General features: G+C 38.4%; 1 pseudogene; it reads right to left on the bottom strand.

The window, feature by feature from the left end:
- Window positions 1-613: 613 nt before the first annotated feature.
- The window catches only part of LOC112671726 (zinc finger protein 706-like), an 80,643-nt pseudogene continuing 64,177 nt past the window's right edge, over window positions 614-17,079 (bottom strand).

Raw genomic sequence — 17,079 nt, 5'->3', positions numbered from 1 at the left:
AACACATATGGATATGATAGCTGATATTTTTCCCAAACACATGATATTGTTTATTCATGAGTTAGTGTAGTTCCGGCTGGATTTAAAGAAGTTCAAAGCTACTTCCCTTTAAACCCAATGCATGGATAACTTCTATAAAGAACACCACCCAGGGCATCTGTGCCTTATAACCTACCTCTTTGGCACCACAAGTGAAGACAGAAATAGATACACAGAGCAATTTTTTTCAAGATCAATTTAACTTTTCTTTTTCAATTAGGGATACGTATCTGTAGTTTCACCAATGTATCCTCACAAAAATGAACAGGGAAAAGTAAATAAAACCATAATGGCAATTATTGCTATGTAAATCATGATGGTGATTCACTTAAAGTGTAGAGTCCCCCAAGCCTAAGAAACTTCAGAGTATAAGGCTTTTTTTTTTTGTAAAATCAAAGTATTACTTTATTAAATGAGTTATTTTACACAATATGAACATCAATATAATTACAATTGTAAAAAATTTTTTATAACAAGGATTTTTTATAACATTTTCAGATTTCCAAATCAGAATCAACTGTACACTTTCACAGAATTGTCTTTGCATGAAGCTCAAAAGGGAACAGCATAAAAATGAGTGTTTACGTAGCCCCTTTATTTTTGCTGATCAACAGCTTGTTAGAAAAGCAGCTGCAGGTTTGTTACCTAAGGTCTGAGACAGTAGAAGAGTCAAAGGTGGGCAGCCCCAGTGGCTCAGCAGGTTAGCACCTGCCTTCAGCCCAGGACAGGATCCTGGAGACTGGGAATCAAGTCCCTGCTTTTCCCTCTGCCTCTGTCTCTGCCTCTCGATCTCTCTGTGTCTGTCATGAATAAATAAATAAAATCTTAAAAAAAAGTCAAAGGTGTCATGAATTCACCTGTAAACAACTTTATGCCTGAACATCAGCCAATTCTGGAGGAAGTGGAGTCTTAGGATGCTTGCTTTCAATGTGCTGCTTGAAGGTCTTCGAGGCTGGCATTTGTGTCCTACAAACAGTGTAGCTATATATTAAGGCAGCTTTGGCAGCAGCCTTTTAGTCATATCCTTGTTTCATCCTTTGTCCAGCTTGCTTTTTGGCATTTTTCTGCTGAGACTGAATCTTCTGCTGTCCACGAGCCATATCCCCACCGGGACAGTCCTGTGTGGGAGAGACCGTGCAGCTTGAGAGGGCCAGAGAAGGTAGCCAGAGGAGGTGGCCAGAGGGGGAAGCAGGGGAAGTCCAGACTATAAGGCTTTTTATGTAATCACGGGAATATGAGAAGGAGTTCAAAAAGCATTTGAGAAGTTAAGATCAGGAAATTGTTACTTCTATTTCATTGAAATCCTCAGTAGCTTTCCCAACACTTACTTTTGTTTTTTATTTTGTTTTAGAGATTTTATTTATTTATTTATTTATTTATTTATTTATTTATTTATTTATTTATGAGAGATACAGAGAGAGAGAGAGAAGAAGAGACACAGGCAGAGGGAGAAGCAGGCTCCATGCAGGGAGCGCGACATGGGACTCAATCCCGGGACTCTAGGATCATGCCCTGGGCTGAAGGCAGGCATTAAACCCTGAGCCACCCAGGGATCCCCTGTTTTGTTGTTAAAGATTTTATTTATTTATTCACGAGAGACACAGTGAGAGAGAGAGAGAGAGAGAGAGAGAGAGGCAGAGACACAGGCAGAAGGAGGAGGCTCCATGCAGAGAGCCCAACATGGGACTCCACCCTGGGTCTCCAGGATCATGCCCTGGGCTGAAGGCAGCACCAAACCGCTGAGCCACCCGGGCTGCCCAAGGATTACTTTTTTGTTGTTGTTGTTGTTGTTGTTGTTTTCAATAAATTAATTTTTTATTGGTGTTCAGTTTCCCAACATACAGAATAACACCCAGTGCTCATCCTGTCAAGTGCCCCCCTCAGTGCCCGTCACCCATTCACCCCCACCCCCCGCCCTCCTCTCCTTCCACCACCCCTAGTTCGTTTCCCAGAGTTAGGAGTCTTTATGTTCTGTCTCTCTTTCTGATATTTCCCACACATTTCTTTTGAATGTGAGCTGGATAAACATATATTTATTTGAAAAGCAAATCAAGGGGCTCCTGGGTGGCTCAGCTGGCTAAGTGTCTCAGTCTTGGCTTTGGCTCAGGTCATGATCTCGTGGTCATGAGATCATGAGATTTAGCCCCATGTCCAGCTCTGTAGTCAGTGCAAAGTCAGCTTCAGATTTTCTCTCCTTGTCCCTCTCTCAAATAAATAAATAAATAAATAAATAAATAAATCCTTAAATAAAAAAAAGTAAAGCAAATCAAATTTCATGATTTTCTCTACTTGTCCTTATCTGTAGAGGCATGTAGAATTGACACATGAGAAACAGAGCCTTTCTTTTTTTTTTTTAATAAAGCCTTTCCATTCATGAGCATGTCTATTCACAAATGAGATACTTCCAGCTCTTACCTTCCACCCTGTTTATTGATATTATTATTATCATTTATAATAAAGATATCTGTCTATGGCTTGGTTTGAAAAGGGCTTGCACACTGTCCATCAGCAATAAGAAACCCATGACCTTCCTCATGTGATAATTAAGTCTACAGCCTATGAGCTCATATGAAATAGGCTGAGGCTGTTTTGGTTGGTGGAAGGGGGGAACATAAGACCCTTAGAGGACATCACTAAAATTCCTTCACCCCAGAAATATACACCTCAGTTGGGCAGGTCCTGGTACAAATAGGAGGTAAGGAATTGTCAGAGAGTGCCACTTATTCATGGGAAGGGGAGCCAAACTAGAGCTGAAACCCTCCGCAGACTAAACCATCCAGAGCTCAGTACAATGGAGAGCAGCATCCAGCTCTTGCATAAAATGACAGTCTGTTAAAGCTCTTGATTGCATTGTGCTTAAGCAGACACTGTCCTACAACCCTGGGGATGAGGAAGACATGGCTGGGTTGGGGTGAGGGGAGAGAGACACAAGCATAGGCCCTAGTAGGAGTATACATCAGATTCAGGAAATGCAACACTGAATATAAGGAACTATTCTATTCTCAGCTCTATAGATAGCTTCCTTGCTATGTGATTTTGAAAAATGAAATCCCACCTCTCAGTCTACATTCCTAAGTCTGCAAATGGGGCATAAAAGTAATGCCCATCTTTGGAAGTTGTTTTTCTTTTCTTTTCTTTTCTTTTCTTTTTTTTTCATTAAAGAAGTTAGTGCCTATAAAGTCACTCTTTCAAACATTGTGCTGCAAAAAAATTGGTCCCTATTTAGTAAATCCTTGGCAACCCAAGGACTGGTACCCAAACATACAGCAGAGAAGTTTACATATGTAACTTCTAATTTAATCCTCACAAATATCTTAGGAAGTTTAGCCACTTAACCACTTAGTAATCAAGAAATTGAGGCATAAAGAGATAAGTTAACTTAATCAGATACATACAATAAGCCATCTGTCTGACCCCTCAGTTCTCATATTCTTAACCACTATAATGTAAAACTCCATAGAGCTAAATCTCAAAGATGCTCATTATTAGCATGTCAGTGGACAATATTCTCACTTATTTGCTTTCATTCAGTAAAACAATAAACTGCACTGTTTATAAGAACAGTCTTTTTTAAAAATGAGGCCCAAAGCTATTTTTCTTTCAAGTAGGGAAAACACTTTTTTTTCTGAAAACACTGTTTATCTAAAGGTTATTCATCATCAACAAACACTGCTTCATTGTAACATCATAACAAACCTACAATTTTGTAGAAGTCTGAGTTTTAGAGATGTTAAGTGACATCAAGTAAATAGTAATACTAGTAATCATTTACTGACATTCTACATTTAAGCATGACTTCTGGTGCCTTAGGTTATATCTAATCTCCATGATAAGACAAGGCAGTGTCACCCTCACTTTCATAAATACAGAAAGTCAGGAAATATTTGCCAAGGGCTCAAATCCTTAAATGATGAAGGTAGGTTCAAGTGCAGGTCTTTCTCACTCTTCAAGCTGTGCTTTTTCTAGCTCAGCAAGCACTGTCATAAATAGGTACCTCCTTACTCTTTCTTATGCTCTTCCTTTCCCTGACTCAAGTATCTCCCAAATTCAAGCCTTTATCATGCTTCACTGAAGCATTTAAAAATGCCTCGATTTGTTTCTTTCAAAAGCACCCTCCACACTGCCACCAGCGCAAATCTGACTGTGACGGCTATTCTCAACATACTTTAACCAGTCCCTTCAAGTGCATTCCGAAGCCCAACACTTCATTTGGCCTATGAAGTCCTCTGTAGCTGACTCCACATCTCATATTTTACTTTCAAGTAATACAAAATGCCCAGAGTTCCCCAAGCCTACCCTGTTGTTCATTTAGCACTGCCTTTATACTCTCTGTGGCTGAGTAACCACCTTATGACCTTTCAGTCAACAACTTTTCCCCATCCCCCAAAACTGCCACACATGTTTACCTCTTAAGAATCACCCCAGACGAATGTAAGCTGGTACAGCCACTCTAGAAAACAGTATGGAGGTTCCTTAGAAGTTGAAAATAGAGCTACCCTATGACCCGGCAATTGTACTACTAGGGATTTACCCCAAAGATACAAATGTCATGATCCAAACGGGTACCTGCACCCCAATGTTTATAGTAACAACGTCCACAATAGCCAAGCTATGGAAAGAGCCCAGATGTCCATCAACAGATGAATGGATAAAGAAGATGTGGTATGGACTACTACTCAGCCCTCAAAAAAAAAAATCAAATCTTGCCATTTGTAACGACATGGATAAAACTAGAGGATATTATGCTAAGTGAAATAAGTCAATCAGAGAAAGACAATTACAATACGATCTCACTCATATGTGGAATTTAATAAGCAACAAAACAGAGAGGAGAATCTCTGGGAGGCTCATCAGTTTGGTGCCTGCCTTTGGCCCAGGGCGTGATCCTGGAGTCCTGGGATCGAGTCCCGCATCAGGCTCCCGCCCTGGAGCCTGCTTCTCCCTCCTCCTGCGTCTCTGCCTCTCTCTCTGTGTGTCTATCATAAGTAAATAAATAAAATTTTAGGAAAAAAAGAAAAAAGAAAGAAACAGACGATCATAGAAGAAAAGAGGAAAAAATTTTAAAAAGATGAAATCAGAGAGGGGGACAAATCATAAGAAACTCTTAATCATAGGAAACAAACTGAGGGTCCCTGGAGGGGAGGGAAGTGGGCAGATGGGGTAACTGTGTGATTAAGGATGGCATGTGACGTAATGAGCACTGGGTATTATAGAAGGCCAATAAAATAATGACCTCTACTTCTACAACTAATAATACATTATGTGTTAATTGATTTTTTAAATTTTAAAGTAAAAAAATAAAATAAAAAGAATCATCCCAGACATCTCTAGAAATAGCTGCCGACCCTTTATTCCTCAAGCTGAAAGAGAAAGATCTCTGTCAAACTCCTAGGCTCTGCACATACCTCTCACAATTATTTTGAAATGTTCTATGTATGTCTGTCTTTCTCTAAGATTATATTTTATTTAGCTTTGTTTTTCAGTACTTGGTAAGACTAGAAATTTAGCAAAGAATTTGTTGAAATACACTTCACTGGCTTTCCCAGTATAACATCTGAGAAACAGAAGAAGGAGAATTTTAACTTCAGGTCTTTTAAGGCAAGGCCCAGTGCTCTGTTTTATCCAGAAAATAAACACATCTATCCTGTAGCGAATTATGTTGCATAGACACAATTTTGAAACAGAGATTGGAGCAGAACTAGATCAAGTGCCTAACACATGCCTGAAATTATTGTCATCTGGGAAGCAAATGACAAAATAATATTTTTAGGCTACTTCTAAACTATTGGTATCAATATATGACAAATCTGTACCAATTTCTAACACGGATCAGTGTATTTATGAAGTGTCTATAATATAGCAAGAAAAGTTTGCATCTAAATGAAATATATTTATAACAACAATGACTTTTAGTAATTGCATAATTACTGCATTGCCTGGTACTATTCGCAGACATTCAGTTATTAAATACAGATTCAGGAGCAAGGGAAGAAATCATAATTTTTCTAGGTAGGCTCTCAATCTAGAAGTAATTAAAGACTTTCTTAAGAGACAGAACATGAAAGACCCTTCACAAACCAAACAGTTAAACCTACATTAAATTAAAATTACATTTTACCTTAGAATTAGGAAAATGAGAAATACTTTACAGCCTGCAAGGTATGAACATATATATTAAATATTGAAAGAAATTGGGATCCCTGGGTGGCGCAGCGGTTTGGCGCCTGCCTGTGGCCCAGGGCGCGATCCCGGAGACCCGGGATCGAATCCCATGTCGGGCTCCCGGTGCATGGAGCCTGCTTCTCCCTCTGCCTATGTCTCTGCCTCGCTCTCTCTCTCTCTCTCTCTCTCTGTGTGTGTGACTATCATAAATAAATAAAAATTTAAAAAAAATATTGAAAGAAATCATTTTAAATAAGCTCCTTCAGTCTGATACTGTCTCCCTGCTGGATTTCAAATTAAAATAGTTTACCCTATTAGAGGAAATGCCTCACTTTCCTTCACCGGATTTCCCCCTTTAGTCTTTCTTTTAAATGTGAGTGCCTCTTGGATACTGCCCTTGGCTCTTCTTTCTTTTGTACTCCCTGGGGATTTCATTAAGGAACTCCATTTTAACTACCATTCAGAACTAGATTACTCCATTCCTACAACTCAATAGCAAAAATACAAACAAACTGAATTTTAAAATAAAGGACTTAAAGAGATATTTCACAAAAGAAAAGTGCTCAACATCACTAATCATTAGGGAAATGTGAATCAAAATCACATTTGCCTCATACCTGTTAGGATAGATATTATCAAAAATACAAAAAATAATAAATATTGGAGAGCTTGGGGAGAAATAGGTACCTTTGCACATTGTTGATAGGAATGGAAAATAGTGCACTTACTATGGAAAATAGTATGAAGGTTTCTCAAAAAATTAAAAATTACCATATGATCCAGCAATCTTGCTTCTGTGTATATATCCAAACAATTGAAATCAGGAGATACAGCTGATATATAAATATCTGAAGAAATATTTATACTCCCATGTCCATGGCAGCATTATTCACAATAGCCAAGCTATAGAAACAACTTAAATATCCATCAACAAATGAATGGGTTAAAAATGTGGTATATAGAGATAATGGAATATTATTTGGCCTTAGGACAAAAATGAAATCCTGCCATATGCAACAACATGGATGAATCTGAAGAATATTATGCTAAGTGAAATAAATCAGTCACAGAAAGACAAATACTGCTTGAGTTCATTTATATGAGATATCTAAAATAGTCAAACCTACAGAAGCAGAAAGTTGAATGGTGGTTGCTAGGAGCTAGGTAGAGAGGGACTAGAGAATTGTTTAAATAAAGTGTTGCTTATCTAAACTGAGTAAGTTCTAGAGATCTGTTGCTCCACAGTGCCTACAATTAACAATACTGTATTATACACTTAAATTTGTTCAGAGGTAGAGCTCATGTTTAGTGTTCTTAACACAATTTTACAAAGAGAATGAGATTCAGATTACTCCCAAGTTTATGATTTGAATCCATTTGCCATTCCTGGCTCTCCATACTCATACAAATCCCTTCCAGGTCAGATCAGAGAGAGGGATAAGGCACAAGAGGAAGATTCTGAGCTCACCTCATCCCATGGACATACTGAGGCAACAGTACATCTTTACAACTAACTCTGAAAATAACCTGAAATTGTAAATGAATTTGATACAAGTTGCAGGATACAAAATTAATATATAGAAATCAGTTGCACTTCTATACACCAGTAACAAAGTAGAAGAAAGAGAAATTGAGAAAACAATCCCATTAACAACTGCACCAAAAAGAATAAAGTGTCTAAGAATGCATTTAACCAAGGAGGTAAAAGACCTATACTCTGAAGACAATAAAACACTGATGAAAGAAACTGAAAATGAAACAAATGGAAAGATATGCCCTGCTTATGGATCAGAAGGATTAATATTGTTAAAATGTCCATACTACCCAAAGCAATCTACAGATTTAACACAATCCAAATCAAAATACAAATAGTACTTTTCACAGAAGGCAAACAAATAATCCTAAAATTTGTATGGGACCACAGAAGATCCCAAATAGCCAATGTATTTTTTTTTCCTGGTTTGGAAGATTCATTTTTTAAAATTTTATTTAAATTAAATTAATTGGAAGAGGCAAGATGGCAAAAGAGTAGGGATCCTCCTTTCATATCGTCCCCTTATTTAGCTAGATAACTTTCAAATCATACTGAACACCTATGAATTCAACCTGAGATGTAAGGAAAGAATGACTGGAACAATACAAATAGAAAAGTGACCAGTGACCATTTTTTGCAAGGTAGGAGTGTGGAAAAGAGAAACAGAGGGGCCATACTGGAAGATAAATGGTGTGGGGTGTGGAGGGGCCCCTGTAAGCTGGTACTGGAAAGTGATAGGGCCCTGGAGCTCAAAATTGGGTCCTTTATGTGGAGACCGAGAAAAATTAAGACCATTCCACCTCAAGTTTAGCATTAGCACAAGTACACAGCCATCTTAAGTCCCTGGGAATAAGAGCTGAACTTTACAGGAAAAACTGCAGATTGTCCTAGGCAGAGAATCCCATATCGGAAAGACAATAAAGCTCAGAATGCCCTCGGCAGAGAATCCCGTATCAGATCTTAAGAAACTCCCCCACCCTTTTCCCCATATTGGAATGGAAAAAATTCCTCCACCCCTTCTGAAGATCCCCTAGACCAGCCCATAAAAAATCCAGTTATAACCCACTTCGGGGTTCAAGTCCCTGCTCTGCTGTATGGAGTATACTTGGACCCAAGCTCGAGCTTGTAAATAAACCCTCATGTATTTGCATCGGCGTCGGCTCCTTGGTGGTTTCTTGGATTTGCAATCTTGGGCACAACACTTTAGAATCTGCTCCTGTGAGAGACTTCCCTGCCTGAAAGATACTCAGTGGTGAAGTGGGGGCAGAATTAAAGGTGGGACAGTGGGGTATCAATATCCCTGGAAGTGCAGAAAGAACAGGGGTGTCTCAGCTGGCAGGAATTCCAAGCATTGCTGCAGGGAAATGGCTTTAAATGACTGGGCCAGGGAGGGGACCCTCAGCTTGTTTTGCCCTAAACAACAAACCAAGGCTGGATTGGGTGACTGCTCTGGGTGTTGGGCCCCTGAAAAGGATGGGAACACAGCAACACAGTCTTCCTCCAGGAAAGGCAGAGCAGGTGCACACTCAACCAGATGAACACTCTGTGAACACTCCTGCAATGGACAGAAACAGGGTCACCCTCTTCCTCTAGGAGGGGGCTTGCAGTTGCATGCATTAGTGGGGGAAGCTCTCCCTGCCAGAGCCCTGCAAATCACACAAATCAGTGTCCCTCCATCTTCCCCCTGGAGGATGTGAGTGGGTGGGCACCATAGCAGTCTGTAGAGTTTGGCATACACCATGATCTTTCAGCTCTGGGGTTGGAGATGGGGGCCAGTTATTTTTATTTCCACCCTCTGAAGTGGTGTGGAAAGCCTTCAGGGAACAAAAGCCACACACAGCAAACAGCTTATACTGAGCCCAGTCCCCTGGCATGGGGCGGACAACTCTGCCCAGGCACAGACACCTGAGAACCAGCACAGCAGACCTCCTCCAGAAGACTGGCTGGAAGAACACGGGAACAGCAAGTTTACTGACCAACCAGGACTGGAATACTCCAGTGGGAGGGTAAAATAATATATAGAAAGAACTCAAGGTTTTTTCTTATGATTTGCTGGTCTTTCAGTTCAAAATTTTCCTTTTTTTTTTCCTTTTTTCCCATTTCAACTAGTTTTTTTAATCTACTTTTTCTTTTTAAATCTTTTTTTAACTTTCATATTTTACAATTACATGTTATAGATGTGTTTTTCATTTTTGGCTTCCTTTCACCCTTCAATTTTATTTTTGTATATATATGTATACATATATATGTGTATATATATATATATATATATATATATTTGCTTTCTTTATAACTTTAGAATTTAGTATCTTCTAACATATAGACCAAAATACACTCAGGACCAAGTGGATCACCCTGTTTTGTCCACTCTGAGGTTATATTCTCTCCTCCCATTTTATTTCTTTTATTTCTTTGTTGTTGTTGTTGTTGTTGTTGTGTGTCTGTGTTTTTTTCTTTGTCTTTTTTCTTTTCTTTCCTGGTTGCTAACCTCTTCAGATTTGTCTAGTGTGTATTTTGCTTGGGTCGTTGTTTAAAATTTTAGTTCTGTTGACTCATACAGTCATTCTTCACTGGAAAAAATGACTAGAAGGAGGAATTCACAACAAAAGAAAGAACAAGAGGGAATATTTTCTGCCACAGATCTAATGGATATGAATTTAAGTAAAATGTCAGATGGAATTCAGGATAACAATTATAAAGTGACTAGCTGGACTTCAAAAAAGCATAAAAGAGGGATCCCTGGGTGGCGCAGCAGTTTGGTGCCTGCCTTTGGCCCAGGGCGCAATCCTGGAGACCCGGGATCGAATACCACGTCGGGCTCCCGGTGCATGGAGCCTGCTTCTCCCTCTGCCTGTGTCTCTGCCTCTCTCTCTCTCTCTCTCTCTCTGTGTGTGACTATCATAAATAAATAAAAATTTTTTAAAAAATTAAAAAAAAAAAAGCATAAAAGATTCTAGAGATTCTCTTACTGCAGAAATGAGATCTAATCAGGCCAAAATTTAAAATACTCTGAGATGCAGTCTAAACTGGATGCTCCACCAATAAAAAATAAATTTATTAAAAAAATAAACTGGATGCTCTAACAGCTAGGGTAAATAAGGCAGAAGAGAGAAAAAGTGACATAGAAGACAAGTTGATGGAAGAAAGAAAGCTGAGGAAAAGAGAGAAAAACAACTAATAGCCCATGAGGAGAGGCTCCTCAGGGAGATAAATAATGCTATTTAAAAAAACAAAGATCTGAATTATTGGAATTCCTGAAGGCACAGAGAGTGGGAATGCGGGGGAGGCAGGGGATATATTTGAGGCCATCATAACTGAGAACTTTCCTAATCTGGGGAAGGAAACAGGCATTCATATCCAAAAGGTAGAGAGGACCCCTCCTAAAATCAATAAAAATAGATCAATATCCTGACATAGAAAAATGAAGCTTGCAAATTTCAGAGATAAAGAGAAAATCCTAAAAGCAGGTCCAGAAAGAGATTCCTAACATACAGAGGGAGAAATATCAGATTGACAACAGACTTCTCCACAGAGACCTGGCAGGCCAGAACGGGCTGGCATGATATATTCAGTATACCAAATGAGAAAAACATGCAGCCAAGAATACTGAATCCAGCAAGGCTGTCACTCAGAATGGAAGGAGAGATGGAGAGCTTCTAAGACAGACAGAAACTGAAAGAATATGTGACCACAAAGCCAGCCCTGAAAGTAATATTAAGGGGGATTCTGTAAGCGAAGAGAGACCAAGAGTAACACAGACCAGAAAGAAACAGAGATAATCCACAGAAACAGGGATTGTACAGGTAATACAATGGCACTAAATTCATATCTTTCAATAGTTACTCTAAACATGAATGGGCTACATGCTCCAGTTAAAAGATACAGGGTATCCAGATTAGATTTAAAAAGCAAGACCACTCATAAATTCTCTAAGAGAGACTCATTTTAGACCTAAATGTATCTGTAGACTGATAATGAGGGGGTGAAGAACCATTTACCATGCAAATGGACCTCAAAGGAAAGCTGGGATATCAATCGTCATATCAGATAAATTAGATTTTATTTACTTATTTTTAAGATTTATTTATTTATTCAGAGAGAGAGAGAGAGAGAGGCAGAGACACAGGCAGAGGGAGAAGCAGGCTCCACGCAGGAAGCCTGACATGGGACTCGATCCCGCGTCTCCAGGATCACACCCTAGGCTGCAGGCAGCACTAAATCGCTGTACCACTGGGGCTGCCCGATAAATTAGATTTTAAACCAAAGACTGTACAAAGAGATGAAAAGCGGTGCTATATCATACTTAAAGGGTCTATACAACAAAAAGATATAACAATTGTAAATATTTATGCTCCTAATTTGGGAGCAGCCAATTAATAACCAAAGTAAAGAAATACATATAATAATAACACATTAGTAGTAGGGAACTTCAAACCCTCACTCACAGCAATAGAGAGATCATCTAAGGAGAAAATCAACAAAGAAATAAAGGCTTTGAATGACACACTGGACCAAATGGACTTCATAGATATACACAAAACATTCTATCCCAATGCAACAGAATATACATTCTCCTCAAATGCATATGGAACTTTCTCCAGAGTAGACCACATACTGTGTCACAAATCAGGTCTCAATCAATATCAAAAGATCGGGATTATTCCCTGGAAATTTTCAGATCACAATGCTTTGAAACTTGAACTCAATCACAAAAGGAAATTTGGAAGGAATTCAAACACTTGGAAGTTAAAGAGCATTCTACTACAGAATGAAGGAGTCAAACAAGGTAATTAGAAAAGAATTAAAAAGATTCATGCAAAGTAATGAAAATGAAAGCACAACAGTTCAAAACCTTGAGGATACAGCAAAGGTGGTCCTAAGAGAAAAGTACGTTTCAAGCCTCTCTCAAAAAAATCAGAAAAATCTCAAATACACAAACTAACAATACACCTAAAGGAGATGGAGAAAGTACAGCAAATAAAGCCCAAACCAAGCAAAAGAGAAATAATAAAAATTACAGCAGAAATCAATGAAGTAGAAACCAGAACTATAAAACAATGAAACTAGGAGCTGGTTTTTGAAAGAATTAATAAGATAGATAAAACCCTAGCCAGACTTATCAAAAAGAAAAGAGAAAGGACCAAATTAATAAAATCATGAATGAAAGAGGAGAGATCATGACCAACACCAAGGAAATACAAATTATTTTAAGAATGTATTATAGGGATCCCTGGGTGGCGCAGCGGTTTAGCGCCTGCCTTTGGCCCAGGGCGCGATCCTGGAGACCCAGGATCAAATCCCACGTCGGGCTCTCGGTGCATGGAACCTGCTTCTCCCTCTGCCTGTGTCTCTGCCTCTCTCTCTCTCTCTCTCTGTGTGTGACCATCATAAATAAATAAAAATTTAAAAAAAAAGAATGTATTATAACTAATTATACGCCAAAAAATTAGGCCATCTGGAAGAAAGGGATATATTCTTGGAAACTTATAAACTACCAAAACTGAAACATGAAGAAATAGAAAACCTGAACAGACCAATAACCAGTAAGGAAATTGAAGCAGTCACCAACAACCTCCCAAGAAACAAGAGTCAAGGACCAGATGGCTTCCCAGGGGAATTCTATAAAACTCATAAAGAATAAATAATACCTATTCTACTGAAGCCATTCAAAAACATAGAAATAGAAAGAAAAGCTTCCAAACTTGTTCCAAGAGGCCAGCATTACCTTCATCCCAAAACCAAAGATCCCATCAAAAAGGAGAATTACAGACCAATATCCCTGATGAACATGGATATCAAAATACTCACCATGATACTAGCCAATAGGATCCAACAGTACATTAAAGCATTATTCACCACAACAAAGTGGGATTTATTCATGGGATGCAAGGGTGGTTCAACATTCACAAATCAATAAATGTGAGAGATCACATTAATTAAAAAAAAAGACAAGAACCATATGATCCTCTCAATTGATGCAGAAAAAGCAACTGACAAAATATAGCATCCTTTCTTGATCAAAACTCTTCAAAGTGTAGGAATACAAGGAACAAGGGATGCCTGGGCGGCTCAGCAGTTTATAAGTGCCTGCCTTCGGCTCCAGGCATGACCCTGGAGTCCGGGGATTGAGTCCCACATTGGGCTCCCTGCATGGAGCTTGCTTCTCCCTCTGACTGTGTCTCTGCCTCTTTATATCTCTGTGTCTCTCATGAATAAACAGATAAAATCTAAAAAAAAAAGTAACTTAAAAAAAAGGAATAGAAGGAACATACCTCAGTATCATAAAAGCCATATACCAAAAGTTCATAGGAAACATCATTTTCAAAGGGGAAAAACTGAGAGCTTTTCTTCTAAGGTCAGGAACATGACAGAGATGCCCACTCTTACCACTGTTATTCAACATAGTTACTAGAAGTCCTAGCCTCAACAATCAGACAACAAAAGGGAATAAACGGCATTCAAATTGGCAAAAAGGAAGTCAAACTCTCACTCTTCTCAGATGACATGATACTGTATGTGGCAAACCTGAAAGACTCCCTGCCAAAATTGCTAGAACTCATATAGCAATTCAGCAACATGGCAGGATACAAAATCAATGCACAGAAATCAGCTGTATTTCTATACACTAACAATGAGACTGAAGAAAGAGAAATTAAGGAATCAATCCTATTTCCAATTGCATCAAAAAACAGAAGATACCTAGGAATAAACCTAACAAAGATGCAAATGATCTGTGCTCTAAAAACTACAGAACACTATGAAAGAAATCGAGGAAGACACAAAGAGAAAAACATCCCATGCTCATGGATTGGAAGAATAAATATTGTGAAAATGTCTATGCTACTCATAGTCACCTACACATCCAATGCAATCCCTACCCAAATACCATGGACATTTCTCACAGACTTGGAATAGTCCTAAGATTTGTATGGAACCAGAAAAGACCCCAAATAGCCAGAAGAATGTTGGAAAAAAAAAAAAAGCTGGAGCCACCACAATGCAGGACTTCAAGCTATATTACAAAGCAGTGATCATTAAGACACTATGGTACTAGCATAAAGACAGATACATAGATTAATGGAAAAGAATAGAGGACCCAGAAATGGACCCTCAGTTCTATGGTCAACTAATCTTCAACAAAGCAGGAAAGAATAGCCACTGGAAAAAAGACAAATTTCTTCAATAAATGATGTTGAGAAAATTAGACAGCCACGTGCAGCAGAAAGTAGATCATGGTCTTATACCATACACAAAGATAAACTCAAAATGGATCAAAGACCTCAATGTGAGACAGGAATCCATCAAATTCCTAGAGGAGAACACAGGCAGCAAACTTTTTACCTTGGCCTCAGCAACTTCTTGCAAGTCATGTCTCCAAAGACAAGGAAAAAAAACACAAAAATGAAATATTGAGGCCATCACCAAGATAAAAAGCTTCTGCACAGCAAAGGAAACAGTAAACAAAACTAAAAGGAAACCTACAGAATGGGAGAAGATATTTGCAAATGATATATCAGATAAAGGGCTAGTATCTAAAATCTATAAAGTACTTACCAAACTCAAAATCCAAAAAACAAACAATCCAGTCAAGAAACGGGCAGAAGACATAAATAGACATTTCTCCAAAGAAGACATATTCAATACCAGCACACATAAAAAAAAGCTTCACATCACTTGCCATCAGGGAAACACAAATCAAAACCACATTGAGATACTACTTTACACCAGTTAGAATGGCTAAAACTAACATGACAGGAAACAATAAATGTTGGAAAGGATGTGGAAAAAGGATAACCCTCTTATACTATTGTTGGGAATGCAAGTTGCTACAGTCACTCTAGAAAAGGAGGTTCCTCAAGAAGTTAAAAATAGAGCTAACCTATGACCCAGCAATTGCACTACTGGGAAGATACAGATGTAGTGAAATGAACTGGCATGTGCACCCCAATGCTAATAGTAGCACTGTCCACAATAGCCAAACTGTGAAAGGAGCTGAGATATCCTTTGATAAATGAATGGATAAAGAAGAGTGTGTGTGTGTATATATATATATATATATACACACACACACACTCTGTGATGAGCACTAGGTGTTATACACACTAATGAATTATTGAAAACTATATCTGAAATTAATAATATATATACTATATGTTGGCAAATTGATTAAATTTTAAAAATAATAAAAGAAAAATTCAATTAACATATAATGTATTATTGGTTTCAGAGGTAGAAGTCAGTGTTTCACGAGCCTTATACAATACCCAGTGCTCATTACATCACATGCCCATCTTAATGTCCATCACCCAGTTATCCCATCTGCCCACTTCCCTCCCCCTCCAGGGACCCTCAGTTTGTTTCCTATGATTAAGAGTTTCTTACGATTTGTCTCCTTCTCTGATTTCATCTTGTTTTACTTTTTTCCTCTCTTCCCCTATGACCCTCTGTTTTGTTTCTTAAATTTCACATACAGGTGAGATCATATGATAATTGTGTCTCTCTGATTGACTTATTTCACTTAGCTTAATATCCTCTAGTTTTATCCATGTCATTGCATATGGCAAGATTTGATTTTTTTTTGTTTTTTTTTTGTTTTTTTTTTGTTTTTTTTTGTTTTTTTTTTATTTTTTTTTGAGGGCTGAGTAGTAGTCCATTGTGTGTGTGTGTGTGTGTGTGTGTGTATCACATCTTTTTTTATCCATTCATCTGTTGATGGACATCTGGGCTCCTTCCATAGTTTGACTATTGTGGACATTGCTGCTCTAAATATTGAGGTGCAAGCGCCCCTTTGGATCATGACTTGTATATCTTTGGGGTAAATCCCTAGTAGTGCAATTGCTGGGTTGTAGGGTAGCTCTATTTTTAACTTTCTGAGGAACCTCCATACTGTTTTTCAGAGTGGCTGCACCAGTTTGCATTCCCACCAATAGTGTACGAGGCTTCCCCCATCTCCGCATCCTTGCCAACATCTGTCATTTCCTGACTGGTTAAGTTTAGCCATTCTGACTGGTGTGAGGTGGTATCTCTTTGTGGTTTTGATTTCTATTTCCCTGATGCCAAGTGATGTTGGCCAAAGCAACCTTAGGAAAGAAGAACAAAACTGGATGTATCACAATTTCAAGGTCTACCATAAAGCTATAATAATCAAAACAATATGCTACTGGCACAAAAACAGACACATGAATCAATATAGCAAAACAGAGAGCCCAAAATAAACTCACATTTATATATGGTCAATTAATCTATGACAAAGGAAGCAAAAATATACAATGGGGAAAGCCCATCTCTTCCATAAACGGTGCTGGGAAAACTAGACCTCAACATGGGAAAAAAAAAAAAAAAAA

This window comes from Canis lupus, chromosome 32 (assembly GCF_003254725.2).
Source record: "Canis lupus dingo isolate Sandy chromosome 32, ASM325472v2, whole genome shotgun sequence".
NCBI classification, from domain to species: domain Eukaryota; kingdom Metazoa; phylum Chordata; class Mammalia; order Carnivora; family Canidae; genus Canis; species Canis lupus.
This window is presented reverse-complemented; position numbering and strand designations above follow the sequence as displayed.